This window comes from Diceros bicornis, unplaced genomic scaffold, assembly GCF_020826845.1.
Source record: "Diceros bicornis minor isolate mBicDic1 unplaced genomic scaffold, mDicBic1.mat.cur scaffold_414_ctg1, whole genome shotgun sequence".
Lineage (NCBI taxonomy): Eukaryota > Metazoa > Chordata > Mammalia > Perissodactyla > Rhinocerotidae > Diceros > Diceros bicornis.
In genome coordinates this window covers 5,692-22,418 of record NW_026691283.1, presented here as the reverse complement: position 1 = coordinate 22,418, position 16,727 = coordinate 5,692, and the positions used below count along the sequence as shown (strand labels likewise).

At 50.0% G+C, this 16,727-nt stretch overlaps 1 long non-coding RNA gene across 1 annotated transcript in view; it reads right to left on the bottom strand.

Moving 5' to 3' along the window:
- The window catches only part of LOC131402974 (uncharacterized), a 77,127-nt gene extending 64,988 nt beyond the window's left edge, over positions 1 to 12,139 (bottom strand). Inside the window, exon 1 of the long non-coding RNA XR_009219103.1 lies at positions 12,092 to 12,139. This is a non-coding gene — a long non-coding RNA (uncharacterized LOC131402974). The remainder of the gene's footprint in view (positions 1 to 12,091) is intronic.
- Positions 12,140 to 16,727: the final 4,588 nt, after the last annotated feature.

The following is a 16,727-nucleotide window of genomic DNA, read 5'->3' as shown; positions in this document are numbered from 1 at the left end:
ACAGGGACCCAATCAGGCCTTTGCTTCATCTTCAGGGTTCTCCCGCTGTAATGAGGGTGGATGACTTAGCTGAGGAACAGCTTCCAGTCATGAGCCTGAACCTGTTCAGCTTCAGTCTCTGAGGGTGGACTCACACGGGCCATTTTTCTGTTGGGCCCAGATTCCTGTGCTCTTCTCTGGCAACAGCTGGCACCACCCTACCAGAGCGACAGCAAGACCAAGTCTCTCCGCTCCTCATGGGCAGCCCCCACACCAGCTACATCCCACCTGTTTGCCTCCCTAGCAAGACAATGGACTCCTGGTTCGAGGAGGTGACCACACTCTTGGGATTTTTCCTTTTAAACTTGACTGCACAGCATGGCCTCAGTGTGGCCCCAAGAAAATCACAACGAGAGGGACTCCAAGCACTGTCTCCAGCTCAAGCTCAATCTGGGCTGTTCCGTGTGAAATATCAAGGTTTGTGTAGAAGAAAGGCTGGGTTTCTTGGTCACCGCAGCATGAGCGCATGAGGGTAGCTGGGTGATGCACCCTGGGAGAGAGAAGGCAAGTGTGGTCTCCTGGAGGGAGGTGATACATTCCTGGGGCTCAATCACGTGGCAGGGCAGGCCCCAGGAGAATGGAGGCCTCACAGAGCCACCCCAGTCCTGGGGGCCACCCCCAAGGCCATCTGAAGTGGTCTCTGGGAAGGTCAGGCAGCATGGTTAGGCCGAGGCACCTGAGCAGCTCCCATGCAGCCCCTGCAGGGAGACTGGCCCTCAGAAGGTGTGAGTAAGTCTGCTGCTGGTCAGGAGGTGCTGGGACCTGAGTGTAATGTGAGAGAGAACAGTGTGAATCTTCAGCAATACAGCCCGAGTGTCTACCCTGTGCCAGGTGCTCATCGAGACTGTCACCTGCTGTGCCAAGTCAGAGCACTCTTCCTGCCGTGTGGTGCTCAGCGTCTGACTGTGTCACATGAACACAGTGAGTGCACAGTAGGTGTTTCCTAACCTCATGAAAATGTGAGACAACCACATATTCAAGAAACAAACGTGGTCAGGACAGGACTCTCCTGAGTGAGTCAGGGGCGGACCTGACGAGAATGGCAGGCCAAGTGTTTTGGATTCACTGATGTCAGGGTCTGCATGCCAGCAAGAGACCCCCGTCCCCGCCAGAAATCATCATGGAGTGGCAGCCTGTATGCTCGGCATGTGGTCAGGTAACAGAAGACCGAGACCTAGGCCCCTGGGAATGGCTATCCACTGAGGGAGACTGTGGTGGCCACAGTGTGACGAGAGTCCCTCCACCTTCTCAGGCCACACCTGCCACTCGTGCTCTGCACTGCCCTCCTCTACAGACCCGAATACATGCAGAAGTACAGAGCCTGAGTGTAAGACGTCATGACAGCCAGGGGACACGTCGGAGTGGCCCGTGGTCACTGCATTCAGGGTGTCATCACACACTCACTGAAGTGACAGGAGCCCGGAGCCTGCAGACAGACTTTTCGCAGGGAAAAAAAACGATAAATTATAGCAAACAAAGACAGTTTCTGTGTGTTTGGGCCTGCCGAGGTCACAGGGAACCAGGAGAGCCAGCGGCAGAGGGAAGGCCCGATGGAAACAGCCCCTGAAACAGCAAAGTGCCTCGAAACACTCTGCAGTGGGTTTTTGAAAGATAAATCCTTATTGTATTTAAATTATACATTCCTTTTGCATTTTTACAAGTGTTTTTTAAAAATGCTTTTCACAATTTCAAAAGACATTATTAAAATCCTGCCTGCAAAGGAAATACTTAGGTCTGTGTGTGCCCATGGTCGCGCGCGCGTGCACAGATGCTCTCTCCGCAGTCTTTCTCTGGAGGCAACATGAGAACCAGAACCGGTGGTGCCTCTGGGACAAGAGACGGGAGACTTGGTTTTCATAAGACACTTTGTACCAAGTACATATGTTCTGTGTCCAAAAATATCAATAGCTTTGTTTAGAAGAACTGACTTAGTAAACAGTAAGATAAACTACAATTTAAGAAAGAACCCTTTAACTCTGAAATGAGCCTTTTGGTCTAATTGCATCCTCCCCGGTATGAAAACCATTATATTTCACTTGGGTGGCTGTGGTAAGGCACTCTAAATATTAAATATCCTGCTTTCTTTTAAATGCATGTAAATCATTCCTCCAAACGGGCCTCTGCAAACAGCTCCTGGCACGCCAGCTTTGTCATTTCAAATCTTTCCCCCTTGGGAGCCCCTCTGGGCCTTGTGGAGCCTGGCCTGTAGCTTCTGCCTCTCTGAGGCCCCGGGGGGCCTCTGTTTCTCTGCTCCACGTGCCCGTGGACAGCCTCTGACGAGGCCTCTTCCAGGGCACCATGGGACTGGAACCCTTGGTCAGGCTGTCCCCTGCTTGCACAGGCTGCTCACTCACAGCCCCAGGAAGGAGCTCAGCGCCAGGGAGCCTGCAGCCTGAGAAGCTGCTGCTGGGCGCTCGCTCTGGCTCTTCACCACAACGCGGTCTCTCCTGATGCCCTGGCAGAGGGTGCGCTGGGGCAGGAGGAGGCCAGCGGGGACCTGGGAGGCGAAGCAGCGCCCAGGGACCTGGTCCTGGCCCAGCCACACACTGGACGCTGCTGCCACATCAGGTAGTCTGCTCTGTGGGCACGCACTCACGCCCGTCCAGTCCAGCCTTACGCTCCATGGCAAATACCGGTCTTCCAGGCAACCGATTCCCAGGCACCCTCGGATGTTCTTGCCTCACACAAACAGCTCTCCTTTGTCTGCACAGAAAGGAAAAGGGTGGCTTGGCTGGGCTAGGCCAGAGGCAAGTCACCAAGAAGAGGAGGGTCATGAGAACCGGCTTTCTAGAACCAGGTACAAACAGAACCCCATGTTAAACTTCCATTTCTACCAGGCATTAACGCCTCCTCTTGAAGGGAAAGGTATACTATCCCCAAACCAAAGACATGTGCAAGCCCAGAATGACGGTGTGTCCGTCATATGGAGAAGAGCACACGCACGGAGCTGTAGGCCCAGGAGGCTCCTGGACACGGCCCCCTCTGCTCGCCCCTTATGCACGCCCCTCACCCACAGTCATGGCCCACTCTGCTCGCCCCTTATGCACGCCCCTCACCCACAGCCACATCCGACCACACCCTGCCCTCCACACCTCCCGAAGTCTGAGCACACTCCAGTCCTGGTCATGTCCTGATAGAGGGAGACCTCCATCTGTCATTCCTTGTGTGGGTTTCCACATCTCGGGAGCATTTGGTCAAGGGACACAGGGTGACTGGGCACCTCTTTGGGCCGGGTCGATGTCTGTGTGCTGAGAGCTGGGACAGGACAGTGAGTGAACACGTACGCTTCCTGTCCTCATGGGGCAGGAGCTAGTCAAACAGTTAGAAAGAAACAAACGATCAAACCAATATATACATGTTTACAAACTGTAAAAAGTGCCAGGAGGGACAAGAACAGACAAGAGTGCTCTAGAGGACAGTCCAGGAGAACAAATCTAGACTGAGCTCGGGAATGCCCACCTCCAGGATGGGACCCCAGACCTCGTGGGGCAGCCTCCCGCTACCCAGCCTTTAGATACCACTTCCGTCCACATCAGCTCTAGGCATTCCTTGGCACAGAGGCCCCATTTAACCACCTCCACCTGAGAAGCAGAAGAAGTAGACAAGACATGGAGAAGCCAGGACTAAAATAATCTGACTGATTAATAAGGAATCCCTTTGCTCCCATCTGTCAGAGGCCCTCTGGTCTAACCACCACCCTGGGGCCTCCACCCTCAGATTTTACATATTTAACAGAACAATTCAGTCTGGCCCCCAAAAGGTTAGCAGATCTCAGGGGAAACCAACCAAGTCCAACTCCCAGCTGACCACATGCAAATGCTGGGCACAGAAGGGGAGATACCCAGCTCTGATGCTCCCTCTACTGAGGACAGTCACGGCACTTGGAGGGTGGCTGTGGGGTCTTGGGGGAAATCTAGCAGGGGATTTCATTTCGGTGTGACCCAAAACGTCCACATGGCATGACAGCAAACAGAAAACAGTGTACTCTAGTTGAATACTTGGCACATTTCATACGGATTTCCAAGGATGTGACTCTGCACAGTTTAAGCCATAGATCATTGATACCTCCAGACTGAGTCCATAATGACTCTCATTTTTTAAATCAAAATAGCTGTAGAAGAGTCTGGCACCCTCAATACATTAGCATATGGAAGTGCTGACTCCGAGTGACGGTGCTGAGGGACTACCCCGGTCATCACTGTGACCGAGGGTGCTGTGCACACAGTCACCCCCCCACAGTCCACGCCACAGCCCGTGTGTGTTACAGACCTGAGATCTGAACCTCAGAAGACAACTGAAGGGCAGTCAGGACTCTGGGTCGGGGGGCACTTGGATAGTCCTCACAGGAGCGTGGGGCCAGAGAACACAAACGAGGATGACCCAACTCCTTGTCCCGGCCCAGACGCCTAAAGAGAGAACAATAACTCTCCAGAGATGAGTAATTGAGATTTACAAATTAACACTCTTAGGTGCAAGGAAATAGCGAATTTACGTGAGGATCCTCACAGAATGAAATTAATTTTCTTCAGTCTTACCAGTCAGGTCAACTAAAGAGCAGCAGACTGACCCGACAGTTACTGTGCTGGAACGGGAGAGGCAATCAAGGAAAGCGCACAACCGAGGGCGGGAGGCACCTGGGTGTCTGACGTCTTTGTAACTGGGCAAAACTTCAAGAACAGCTCCATTCCAGCCTTGGCTTTGATCATTCTCTCCCAGCACTTTGGAGAAATGGGGCATATTTTCCTCCACAAAACCCCAGGGCATCTGACAAATCAGCGTCCTGCCGTCCCCCATTCCTGGGTCGGGTCAGGGTTTGGGCTTGGCCAGGAGCGGGATGAGTCCCACACTTTCATTTCCCAATGGCTCTCCCGGGGATTCACCAAAACTCTGCTGGGTTCCCCAGCACCCCGACATCTCGAGGGTCCCCCTCCTACCACCGACTGGCGTCCTCTTGAGAAAATTCACTTTCACATGAGCCCAACCACAAACCAAAGAAACCAAAAACAAAACTCCAGGATGAAAAAAGACACACATTATACAACTTCAAGCCAAACAACGTCTGGATGAGCTGCTCTCTGTAATTATCCACGTGGGGCGCCCCTCCACTGGATGGATGGACACTGAAAGCTGCCCACGGCTTGGGGTGAACCTAAGAGAATGCAGTTCGGCCCGTCACTGGGGCCACACGGGCTTGGCCACTTACTGGTAAGAGGAGCAACGCGGCTGAGTCCACAGCAAATGCGGGAAACCTGGACTTCTGGGTTGAACTCCATCAAGCTGAAGAGAGTGGGTGGAATCACTTCCGGAAGAGCAGTTTCCACTAGGTTTGGTCCTTTGCCAAGAATTCCGTAGCCTCAGACAAAAACATGTCCTTCTACATGACAGTAAAAACAGCGGTCAGTAAGTCAAACCAAGTGCAGCCCTCTTCACCAGAAATTCAAACTGCACCGCCGGGATGCTTTAGATCCACAGGGATTGTTTTCTCCTCCTTGCTTGGCAAAAACACATTAATGACACTTGGAAAAGAATCAGTTTCTTTTCTCCTCTTTTAAATTCTTACTCTGGGCGTATGTCAAGCAAACTAACCAAGCTCAGAATACAAACTTCCCACACCTGGAGGGCAAGCTGGAGGGGCCTAGTCAACAAATCACCCAGAAACCCCATGTGAACACAGGAGAGCCTCAGAAGGGCAGTTGTCCCCCTACTAACAGCTCTAAGATTCACACTGACCAGGAGAGCAAGCCAAGTACAAAACAACTTAGGGCCAGATCCCGAAAAGTATCAGAAATGATGTTTTGCTTATAAAAAGTGGAATACCCATCAGTGGTGCCAGATGTTTCATGCCAGGGGCATGGACCTCAGCGTCGAAACCCTAAGGCTCTTCTCCCTCTGTCTCTGTTTCTTGGTGCAGCCTCTCTGGAGAAGGCAGGGCCAGAGTCTCTGGCCCAGGCGACGGGAGGGGGAGAAAGCAGTTCCTTCTCCACTCCAGAGGTTTACTACAGAATTACTAAGCTCTGGGCTGGCTATTTGTCTGCAGAGAAACCAGGGCTACTATCGTTCTGTCAGGAACGTCACCCTCACCCTCTATTAACTGTACTCACTCTAACTAGGTCTTCCCACAGCCACGTTCCCTCCCTCAGGCTGAGGTCTGTGCCTGTGAATCCAACAGACACCGACCCTTCACCATCGACCCCTCTAGAGCTTCCCAATGACCTGCCTGCAAGAGGCTCTCACCATTTCATACAGCACAGCCAGTGCCCCTACACGCCATGTGCTTAACGGTCCCCACAACTGAGAAGGGCAAGTACCGGGGGACGTTCACCCGAGTCACAGGAAGGGTCCATACTGTTAGGAAGACAAACCGGTGAGAACTTGGAAGGATTCTGGTGAACGGAAGGAGCAGATAAGTGCCAGGTCATTCATTCACTCCACAAATATGTCCCAAACAGCAAACATATGCTAAACATCTAACTGGTGATGGGAATATGAGGGGAAGGAAGAGACCCGGTCCCTTTCTCTGAGTTCAGTCTAGTGGAGGAGGCAGAGGTCAGCCAAAATTATCACCCAATTAATCTGTGCTGACTGCAAGGATGGCAGGACAGGGGCCTCCGTGAGGAAACTCAGGGAGCCTGAAGTAGTTCATGGGCAGGAGCGTTTAGGAGGCTTCACTCTATCCACGCAGTCTGAGGGATGAGTAGGAGTGTGGAGGGGAGGGGAGAACACGGTATTCCACGTAGGGGAGACAGCACCTGCACAGGGAGGGAGGGGCCATGGCCCACTGAGGGAGTTTAAACAAGGGCCCAGTGGATGAAGTCAGGGGACGAGGGGGAATATTTGCAAGACGCCAGTGGGGAGCAGGGAGGGCAGATCATGCAGGATGCTGTAGACCACGGAAGGGTCTGGTCTTTATTCTCAGCACAATGCGTAGCCGGTAAGTGTTCTAAGTAAGGAGTGGACATGATTCCTAGAGGGGAACTTGAGTGGACGTGGCAAACAGTGGAGAAGGAGCAGGTGGGGGACGAGCAGGGGTTCACTTTTGGACCCACTGAACTCACAGTGCTTAGAGATGGCCAAGGGCAAACGTCAAGTGGCACTGAGAGATGTCTGCACCTCCCAAGAGCAGGCTGGGCCTCAGCTGCCAGCTGGAGAGTCCTGAGCACACAGACGGTGACTGCAGCCACGGTGAGGGTGAGACCTTCTGAAGGAGAAGGCAGAGGAAAGGAGGAGAGCACAGTCCTGCCATGGGGACCTCCGACATGGGAGGGCCTGGCCCAGGAGCACAGCCAGGAAATGAGCCCAGAAGGAACGAGAAAGGAAGAGAGCCCTCAGAGAGCCCAGTCACAGGGGCGAAAGGAAGACCGCTCTTCACCAAGATGCTCAGCACGTCACAGCCAATGTCAAACGCTGCTGAGAGATCAAGAAAGGGAAAAATTGGACAATGGTCTCCAGGTGCTTTATTCTTGTTTTCAGCAACATGGAGGTCACCGTAACCCTAGCAAGAGCCACTCAGCAAACTGATAAGGGTGGAAGCTGAGTGGAAAGGACAGAGGAATGAGAAGGAGACGAGGAAATGGGGACAGTAAGTCAATGCAGCTCCTGAGAAGTCTGGCCTAGAAGTGGAGACAGGAGGTGAAGCGAAGGGGTGAGACTTGGGGGAACGGGAGGATGTGGAGGGCTCCACACAGGGCCCCTTAACATGGAAGACACCTGAGTCATGTGTAAATGCTGATGGTGAGGGACGAGTAGAGAGGGAGAGGCTGAAGTTGTGGGGAAGAAGGCCCAGCAGATGGAGTGAGGCTTCTGAGGAACGGGGGGGAGATGGGATCCAGGACACAGAGAGAAGCATCAGCTTCAGCAGGATGAGACACGCTTCCCCCACCGCTATAAAGGGAAGGGACCCAGGGCGGGGAAAGGTAGAGACAAGTGTGCAGGAGTCCGAGTGGGAAACTGAGGGCTTTCTCAGCTGACGGCATCTGTTTCCTCTATGAAACAGGAGGCAGGTTCTTCTGCTGAGAGCGAGATGGGAGGGTCAGCGGTCTGGAGGATGAAGTGTGGCCAACTTAGCTTTCTAGCAGGATTTGATCTTGGTGCCTCTGCTGAGGGATAACTTTGGAAAGGCAGATTCTAAGTGCTTTGGAAAGACAGATTCTAAGTGCTTTGGTGAAGACAGCGGAACAACAACAGTCCCTAAGTTGACTCAAAGGAAAAGAGGGGTTTACTGACCCAGAAATTGTACACCTAGGTGAGCGAGGCTGGCAGAGCTGGGGCCTGGCCTCTGCTGCCTGGCTCGCAGAGAGCTTCTTTACCTAACTGTGCTCTGGCAAGGGCCACTGGAACGAAATCACTGTTGTCACTGACAGGGGGAGGCTCAGGCCACAGTCAAGATCATGGTTGTGGCGGGCTACTTCTAAAATGGCCCCTAGTGATCCCCGTCTCCTGCTGTTCACACCCACGTGTACTCCCCACCCTTGTGTGGGGGCTGGACCTAGTGGCTTGCTTCTCACAAGCAGAAGGCCAGCAAAAGTGAAGGGAGGTCACTGCCCAGATTAAAGGAGAGAACACTGGCTTCTGTCTCACTGGCACTCCGTCTTACCCTCTCATTTGGTCACTCTGACGGAGCCAGCTGCCATGTTGGGAGCTGCCACAGGGAGAAGCCTACATGGCAAGGAACGGAGGAAGGCTTGGCCAGCAACCATTTGCTGGACAACTACCAGCAAGGAATTGGGGGTCCCCTGTATCCTGCCAACAACCATCGGTGTGCTCCTGGAAGCAGAGCCTTCCCAGTGGAACCCTACGATGACTGCAGCCTTTGAGAGACTCAGAGCCAAAGACCCAGCTAAGCCCCCCCAGATGCCTCACCCACAAAATTCAAGTGGTACTTCTACCCGCTGCTGCCGGCAGTATCAACTGGTAAAACTTGTGGAAAGCAATTTAACAACACATTCTGACAACAATAAAAATATCCTACTCCTTTGACACTCCTGGGATTTATCCTAGAGCAATAATCCAAACGAAAGAAAAAGTCACGTATTCACACAAGATAAATGTCATGATATCTCCAACGGCCACTGCACTCCGCCTCCAAAGCAGTATGCCACCTGACAACAGGGAAATGCTTACGTAATTATTTAATAAAATGGTTAAATGAATAATTAATTATGATAAATTAAATTGATGCTATATCATACAAATATGAAAAACTGTAACTGTGAAAACATTACGACCATGGAAAAATGCTTTATGTAAGTATAAATGATAAAACAAGCATGTAAAACCACATCTATGGTGTGATTACTGTATACAAATGTGCACACATGGGGCCCATCCCGGTGGCGGAGCAGTTAAGTGTGCACGCTCCTCCGTTGCGGCGACCCGTGACTCCCAGGTACAGATCCCGGGCGTGCACCGAAGCACCACTTGTCAAGCCATGCTGTGGCAGCGTCCCATGTGGAGTAGAGGAAGATGGGCACAGAAGTTAGCCCAGGGGCAATCTTTGTTAGACAAAAGAGGAGGATTGGCATCGGATGGTATCTCAGGGCGAATCTTTCTCATCAAAAAAAAATAAAGAAAAGAAAAAAGGGGCCGGACCCGTGGCTTAGCGCTTAAGTGCCCACACTCCGCTGCTGGCGGCCCGGGTTCAGATCCTGGGCGCGCACCAACGCACCGCTTCTCCGGCCATGCTGAGGCCGTGTCCCACATACAGCAACTAGAAGGATGTGCACCTATGGCATACAACTATCTACTGGGGCTTTGGGGGAAAAGAAAAGTAGTGCACATCTGAACGAGGACTGGAAGAAAACACTAGACAATGAACAAAGACGATTTCATGTGCTGGTAGGATCACTGATGATTTCTAAAAGATTTAGTCTTATATTTAATGGCCCTCCCTTCAGACCAATATCAGAAACAAAAAGGTTAAATATACAAGCTTGAGAATATTTCTCAATCATTCCTCCCTGCATCAATCACATTCTTCTCAAATCAGTGAACATCAAGCTCCTTTTAGGGGACACTTGTTTTCTCTTTGAAAGCCTCACACAGTTTCCTGTCTCTGCTGAGAGAAAGGCTCACAGCTCTTCTGCTGAGGGGTGGCTCTAATCCTCCACCCAATCCTTTATCGTTTCCTTTCCATGGGAGCCAGGGTGAGGGTACTGGGAAGGGACAAACAGAACAGTGGCCCCAGGAAGTGATAAGAGAGGTAAGAGTCAAATGAAGGCAGGTGGTTCTAGCCCATGAGAGCCCCACCGCTCACAGCTCCATACTGCACCATCCCAAGGGGGTGTAAGGTCCACTACCTCTTTGCCCAGCTGCGCCCTATCCACCAGAATAGAACTCTCCTTTATCCGTTAGGAACAGACTATAGTCCTGACCACTGGCGACCTATCAGACAAACAGAGGAAAGGCTGATGAGAAGAAATCCTTGGAAGCCCAGTGTCCTGCTCAAGGGACCCAAAGTACGGGAGCATTCCCTACTGCTCCTGAGCCCCGAGGGGGCTGGATCCAGGCAGGCTGCCCCACACAACCTTCACTTCTTATTCTTTCTCACTCCACTGCAGCCTGGTTTCTGCCTGCCCCTCCACTGATGTGGCTCTTGCTAAGGAAAGGACGAGATGTCCTAAGGAGAAGACCCAAGAGCTCCTCCATCCCAGTCCATCCCTGAGGAACCACTCCCTCCTCCACAAGCCTTTCTCTTCCCCATCCCTCTCTTCTGCCTCTCCAATAGCTTCCAATCTTGTTCCTTAGCTCAGCCTTACTCCTTACCCTTCAGTGTTGGAATCCTTCTCCAAGGTCTGTCTTCTGCCCTCTTCTCTCCTCCTCTTCACGCTCCCCTGGGAGGCTGCATCCATTTCCAAGGCTTTCTCTCTCACCTCTACCCTGTTATCTCCACTCTCAACAACTCTACTGAGTTCCAGACCTGCTTTTCTAACTGCCTAATGAAAAGCACTGTTTACTAAATGCTTATTATGCCAGGCACTGCGCTAAGTCAATAACCAAGAACACTTACGAAGAAACTGAATCTCAGAGAAGGTTGGTAACTTGCCCAAAGTCATCCAGTTAATATGTGGGGAAGCAGGGACTTGAATTCGCATCCATGGGACTTTCAAGTCTGTGCAAGAAGCACCACACTCTACTGCATACTAAAAGCAATTTCACTCTCTACCTCCTCCTCGCGTCTCCCTCCCACTCAACCCAAGCCTGCCCCTCCTCCAGGACTCCCCCATCTGAGTTGAGAACATCAGCAGCCACTCATTTGCCAGTGGAGTCAGGCTCCACTCCTTCTAGCTCACTCCCTGGACCTCTTATCAAGCCCCAAATCTGGTCAATCCTCCTTACATGTCTCTCCACATGTCCCTTCTCCCCACGCCTTCCCAAGTGGCCTTCATCACCTCCTCCCCCAACCCTAGAAAACCCTGCATCGCTCACTCTCCACCTGTCTTCCAGCCTATGCCACAGCACTCCCCTGTAAGCATGCCAAACTCCAGCCACCCAGCATGCTCTCAGCAGTTAAAGTCTCCACCTGCCCCCTCCCCTCTGCCATGAAACCCTCCCACCCTCCATCCCCGGCCTATCTGGTAGATTCCTCTGCCACCTCCTCCACGATGCCTTCTCTCCCTTCCATTCCACCCCACGGACTTAACAATTCCCCTTTTGGTACTCTTATAGCACTTTCTGTATGCATTCATTTATGTATTTAAGTATTGATTATAGATATCTACCATGTGCCAGGAACTGCCCCAGGCGTGGGAATAAATGGTGAACAAGATAAAGGCAGCCTGGAACACACACAGCGCCGGGACACACTCGGGTACAGCTAGTTTTTTCAATGGTCTCTCCCACTAGAGTGTTATCCCCCCCAAACCTTATTCAACTTGCTACCCCATGTTCCAGTACTGTACATCCTGGTCTACAGTAGTCAGGCAATCATTTGCATAAAATAATTTATTAACTCAGAAAATCCCCCTAACAAATTTGCCATCACCCTACCCAAGTTTCTCCCTTTCAAAAGTGCCCCAGGGGGCAGAATGATTGGCTCTCAGCCCACGCCTCTTACCCGGACCACCTGTCCATCGAAGGCCTGCGTTCTGTGGACTTTGTGACTTCCGCTAATGACTGAGGGCAAGCTGGGGAGAAGCAAGAGATATGGTCATGGTAAGCACTGCGGGGTTCTGGCCTCTCCTCTGTCATTCCTCACTGGTGGCCCCCCCACACACACATAGTAACTGTTAGGGAAACTCTCTAGGTCAAAAAGAAGGCAGAGTTAGACACAGGTGCGAAGGTAAAATAATACAAACTAAATCGCTTGGTGATTTTAATATGCTGCCCGAGCTGAGACTGGTGTTTAGACCCACCAGCATAATGCGAGGATCTAGAGAGAAACTTTTTTAAAGACAAACAGGAATAGAACTGAAACAGAGGAATTTTTGAAGTTAATCAATTTGGCTAAAAATAAAGAAGGAATCCAAAGAAGGTCCAGGCACCCCAATCAATGCTCATGCGCCCTCCCTCCCACCAGGCTGATGCACGGAGCTCCCCCTGAGATGGAACAACACCCTCCACAGCTCTCTGGGGAGCGCTCACTGCTCCTCTCAGGCATGAGGAACCTTGCTTGGTACTGCTCTGTGGCTCTATCACACAGTAATCACTCCGGAGTTGTTTAATGCTCAACACAACTTGGGGAGGGGTAGTCCTTGTGCGAACTCACCTGTAAAGTTCATTTTCCAACACCTTCCTTCCACATTGTCCGTAATAGCTGTTTGCCAGGCTGAAGACTAAAGAATACCACCACCAATGAAACCAGTTCTACAGGTGTGTGGAACCCAAGAATGTCAGGACTGGAAGGGGGTCTGGAAAGTGGTCCTAGTCCAACTGCTCACCCAACTGCCACTGGGTTTCCTTCTCCAATATTCCCAGCCAGTGCAAGCACACCTCTAGGCATGCTGGGGTGCAGACCTGCTGCAACAGACTGGGCCACCTGTACTTTCCCTCTGCTTCCCCTCTGGGCCCTCGTTCTGCCTCTCAGGAATTCCATGAGAGGCCAGCACCTCCTGTGAAAGGCCTCAGCACCCCCATGTCTTGACATGAGTACAGCCATGTTTGGCCGCTCCATTGACCTACAGCCAGCAGCACAAAAAGAAATATAAAAGCTGCTTTCTGCATGGTGGCAACTGGCCCTTCTCCCATGGACATAGTTGCAATGTGTAAAAATTTCAAGGCCCTTCGGGCGCCGTAGCCTGGGGTGACTGGCCATCTGTGCCGGGCTGGGACGAAACCACAAAAACAATGCACGTACACAACTACTGGGCTGTGACAATAGCCAGGGGCCTCAGTGCACATACACCACTGATAATCTTTTGTGCATGGAAACACTGAATGCTTGCTCTGTAAACTCTGTAACTGCTTATATAAACAGCTGGAAAGCGAGGCCTGGTGAGAGTTCTACCTGTGGAAGGGACGCCTTGCCCCGGACGTATGATTCCCAACAAGCCGAGTCGATTGACAGGACTCTCCCGGCGTGGGGCGTGGATGCTGTGAGTAATTGATTTATTGTGAAGTAATTGATCTGATGTGTTCTCTTTTCGGTCAACCTGGTGTTTCTCTTTCCAGTTGACTTGTGTCATTTCCCTTCAGTCGATCTGGTGTTTCACTTTCTGATCGAGCTGGTGTTTTTCCCTCTTATTATTTGACCTATTCAGATCTGTTGGAGGACTATCGCCTTTACTATCCTCTATATAATAAAATATACCTTCAGTCCATTTGTTTGGAGTGGAGTTTCTTTTACGTCTCTGATTGAATCCCCCGAACCACTCATAACACCCCATTCCTTGCACCTGTCACCAGGTTGCCCTCAAGGCCAAGGCCTCCTGGAAAGAGTTCCTAATAACCACCTTCGCCTTTTCCTACAAAGCACCCTAAGCCAGAAAATGAAATGTGATGAATTTCGTCAAGTTGGCCTTCCCGGGAATAACCGCTTTTTTGGAGACGGTCGGGGTTACCCAAGAGCCTGGACTCTGAAAGCCCCGCGTCTTGGAGGAAGTGTTAGCAAACAGGCTTCCCTCAGTACAGTAGAAAAGCCGTTTACACACATAGCCCAGCTCAGGGACTTCACAACAAAGGCAGGCGTTGATGAGGCTGCCTGGTGTACGCTGTCATGTTTATAAATACCTGAGATTTCCCAAGAACCACAGAGAGCAGAGAACAGAAAAGAGTCAGCCAAGTCTGCCCAACACAGTCTCTTGAGCCATGCTCCTGATTTGCTCGGGAAATTCCAAAGCTTCACAATCAGATGTGGCTCAATCAAAGGGGCCACTTCAGGCCCTATGGCAAGAAAGTGGTCCCCCCACGCTCCATCAATCTTGAACAGGTCAATTCACGTCCTTCACCGTCTTGTCAGGATGAGAGTGGACGCTGCCGCAGGAGACCTGTAGCACCTGTCTCCCCTGAGGTCTGTCCAGAGGCAGTGGGACGGGTGAGAGCTCCAAAACACACGCGTCTCCCCTCGCTGAAACAAACACAACCAGGGCCAGTGCACTGATGCAGAGTCAGAGCACGTCTAACATGAGAGATGACACTGCCCCACCCCCACATTGTTACACAGTGAGATCGGAACGACTTACTCAAGCCACATAAGTTAGTGGCACAGCAAGGACCAGAACCCTGGTCCCCAAGTCCAACCCACTGCACCACACTGCCTCCATGACACACGGGGTTACTGAAAAGCATCCTTAGTCTTATTAAAGAAAGCTCTTCACATGTCATTTCACACCATTTGAATTTTTCAGGAAAGTAAAAGCAATAGCCACTTTCTGCAACAGCCACTAGGATTTCTCAGTACGGTGAAGAACAGCACATATTATATGACACCACTTCTAATAAAAGGAAGCAAAAAGAATACATTTGTAGATGCATTTGCTTGCACATGCGTTACATCTCTCCAGAAGGATAAACTGGAAACTGTTAACGACAGGGAGAAAAATCATGATGCTGGGAGGACAGAGGTGGAAAGCAGACTCTTCATCATATGTTCTATGGCGCCATTACGATTCTGAATTATGCGAATATGTTATGTATTCAAAACAGAAAATTTTAATTTTTAAATAAGCAAGAAAGAGGGAATGTTGTCTAGAAGTCACTCTAAAGAAGAAACTTAGGGCCGCCCCTTGGCGCAAGCGGTTAAGTGGGCGTGCTGCGCTTCGGATTCGCTGGCTTGGATCCCGGGCACGCGCCGACGCCCCACTTGTCAGGCCATGCTGTGGTGGCGTCCCATATAAAGTAGAGGAAGATGGGCATCAGATGTTAGCTCAGGGCTGATCTTCCTCACAATAAATAAATAAATGATTTAAAGAAGAAACTTAGCATTCTTTATAATCCTACTGGAGAGGCCAGATTGGTCTACGTAGGGAATTCCTCTGACAGGTCTTAAACAATGAAATTTTGACTATTTACAGTGGAGGCTGGAGTTGAGGAGAAGGTCTGTGAACGCACTGGTTCTCAACATACTCCTCACTAATGACCCTCTATCTTCTCCTATGATCCCCATCTTTAAAAACATCTCATCTACCAAATAAATGGCATTATGACTGTTATAATAATCCACTTGCCCATCCATATTCATCAGTGACTGATATAATTTGCAGACAGAGCTTTTGATCTGCATGAAATAACTGGTTTATCACAATGAGATGATGTGATTCTAGGCAAAATCAAAGAAAATGGACAATGATGTTAGCTCATATTAGTAGCTGAAAATATGAAGTACTTTAAAATACTGACAAGTGATTCACATCCCCCATTACTATCTGCATAGACCCCTAAGGGCCTGGGAAATGTTACTATATAACACTGAAAGGTAAACTGGCTCTAGCTCCAACTACCAATTGACAGGCAATACAGAGGACAGAGGATCATGTCAAACAGCACCACAGGGATGCACTCAACAAACTGCAGACTGGAAAATTCTATAGAATAAACAATGTCATTTCTTCGTTAAATACATTTCAAGGAAAAAAGTGTCAAACAGACTTAAAAAACTATAAAAGTCTTCTCAACCACTTGCAATGTCTAGACCTTATCCGGCTTTGGATTCAAATAAATTTTTAAATTAAGATAAAAATCTATTGACACTTATGAGACAACTGTCAGTTTGAACACTGACCAAGTATTTGATATTAAGGGATTACACTGTTAATTATTTTTAGGTGTGATGCTATACTTACCACTCTTTTCAGTCCTTGTTTTTGTAGATATGTACTGAAATATTTATGAATGAAATCAATTTTCTTATGATTTGCTCCAAATTTCCTGAGGGAGCACAAGGGGGAAATGAGTAAAACAAGATCGTCATGAGCTGATGATGGCGGAAGCTGGTGACGGTCCATGGGGTGCATTATCCTATTCCATCCACTCTGCGTATGTCTACAATCATTCGAAACAAAAGGTAAAAAGAAATGTCATTTGGCATCGTACAGCCAATAAAGACTTCAATACTAAGGGTAAAAGGATTCTGATATGAAATTCAGTGAAAAAAGGCAGAAAACAAAATATACACTGTGATCAAAATTCTATAAACAGACATTTGCATACAAATGAGGGAAGAGGGAAAAAAATGAAAAGAAAGATTTGTCCAGTATGTATTTCTGGGTAATTCCCCTTTATTTTAAAAAATGTTTCATATTGTCCTCATAATATTG